This window comes from Tenrec ecaudatus, chromosome 5, assembly GCF_050624435.1.
Source record: "Tenrec ecaudatus isolate mTenEca1 chromosome 5, mTenEca1.hap1, whole genome shotgun sequence".
In the NCBI taxonomy this organism is placed as follows: Eukaryota; Metazoa; Chordata; class Mammalia; order Afrosoricida; family Tenrecidae; genus Tenrec; species Tenrec ecaudatus.
The window spans coordinates 121,079,235-121,081,356 of NC_134534.1; the positions used below are offsets into that span (position 1 = coordinate 121,079,235).

Sequence of the window (2,122 nt, forward strand, 5' to 3'; positions counted from 1 at the left end):
ATATATATATTTAAATTCATACATACCCCAATATATGACTTTCATCTCAAGTTTAATTGCACATTACCTAAAAATAAATGCAAAGATTTCAGAATAAAATATAAGCATTTAAAAAACAGTCCCTTGCATTCTAGTAGTATTATTGATTATTGAAAAAGAATTTTCAGTTATTATTGAAAAATTATCCAGAAAAAAAGTTTACAGTTCCGATGGTAAGCCATGCTCAGAAAAGTTTCCCCACTGAATTACATAAATCTAGATTTTAACATGATATTCCTCAATCTGATTATCCTGAGGGATATAAAATTGCCACAGTCACTGCAGTTTTTAAAAGTCCGGAGCAGGGGGGTCCTCAAACTACGGCCCGCGGGCCACATGCGGCCCTCCGAGGACATTTATCAGGCCCGCCGGGTGTTTTTGCCTCCTTTTGTTTTTTACTTCAAAATAAGATGTGCTACTAACCCTCAAGACCTTCACTGGAGCCTACGGGCAAAGGGCAAGGATCCGCCTACTAATTGGCTGGCTGGAAAACTCAGCCCTGCACCCTGCATAGCTGCTCGGAATGTCTGTCCAGCGTCTCCCCGCAGGCCCACAGGGTGGAGGCATCTCCGCCAATCCCACCCTCGCAGGCTGATGCCAGCACCACACCTGGGAGGAAAGTTCCGCACAGCGCCTGCGCGGGATTGCCGTCGTCGGGCCGCTGCGCCCCCTCGAGGCCCCGAGAGTCAGCGTGGACTTGGAGCGGACCAATCAGCATACCCTTTCTGCAAGTGACCAGCGCGGCCCCACCCCACTGGGTTCGGGGCTGGGGTCTGTGATTGGACGGTGAATGTTGCCCACGCCTATGATCAGCAGTGGGAAATAAGTTCCTCGCAACAACCTGCCACTACCCAGACCGCACCCCCCACCCACTGTGCGCACCCAGGCTTATGCGCGTGCCCAAACCAGTGTGCACAGGTGCTGTAGGGCCACGCGGCTGCCATTGCTCACTCTGCTGCCAAGGAGAACGGTCTGTGACTGGAAGTCCACTGACTCGTGGGAAAAGGTCTGGGATCCACGGTCCTCATCCACCCCCTGCGGGCCCCGTGTGAGGAGGACACAGGCTTTTGCCGAGTGCTCTACTCCTGTGTCTTTGGTGTCGAGAAGTCACCTGATGACCCAAGACCAAACCGGGCCGAAAGGGACAGACTCCTCTGCAGGGAGCAGATCTCGGCCATTGCCAGACAGGCGGAGTCGTATGTGCCAGCTGCAGCAGCAGGCGTCGGGCCATTCATCGGTGGACCTGCACAGCCTCCGTCATCCTCAGATGAACCAATGGCCCTGCATGATGCCCCACGTGGGACCTTCCACCTGGCGGCAGGGAACCCTTTCCAGGAGCTCAGGACGGTGATGTGGCTAGGCATGCGCTCCTTGGGCTTCGTGCTGGTCCTGGATGCCCATCAGAACCTGCTTCTGGCTGAGAGTAGCATTCGACTGCTGGCACGCCTCCTCTCTGACCACCTCCGCCTGCTGGCCCCTGGCACCAACCTTCTGCTACGAGCGGACCGCATCGAGGCCAACCTCACCCGCTTCCTGCACCATGGTCACATGCTCTTCCTCAAAGACCAGTTCGTCCAGCGCCTGGAGAAGGAGCTCAGCACTGCCTGGACCGTCTGACCCTCTCCCTAGAGAGGGGCTGCCCGAGAGGGTGGGAGGGAGGACAGAGGCCTGGCACAGTCAGATGAAGCTCGGCCTCTGCCTCCCGCACAGCCTGCACCCAGCTCTGATGTGCTGCCCCACACAGGACAAATGGACGGGCCAGGGCTCCAGGATCACAGCGCATCCTGGGACCAGAGCAGGGACATGACTGATTCTGACCGCGTGTCGAGCTCGCCCACTGCTCCACTCACAGCAGCTGGGGCCAGGGCAGCAAGGGGGTTCTGCTCTGCACACTGCCCGCATCGCCTTCTCAAACCCATGGGCGCGCCAGTGCGCGTGGGGGCGCTGTGCCTGCCACATGGACAGGCTCTGACTTGGCACCCCCTGTGGCAACAGCAACAAGGATGGTTGTCAGTGAGGCCAGCTCGGCGCCAGGTCCCGCCACATTTCAGAGCTTTTGTTGTTTCTTATGTTCTTAGGTTCT

At 56.4% G+C, this 2,122-nt stretch overlaps 1 pseudogene; it reads left to right on the forward strand.

Moving 5' to 3' along the window:
* The first annotated feature begins 929 nt into the window (after positions 1-929).
* LOC142449239 (AP-5 complex subunit sigma-1 pseudogene) lies at positions 930-1,656 on the forward strand (annotated as a pseudogene).
* Positions 1,657-2,122: the final 466 nt, after the last annotated feature.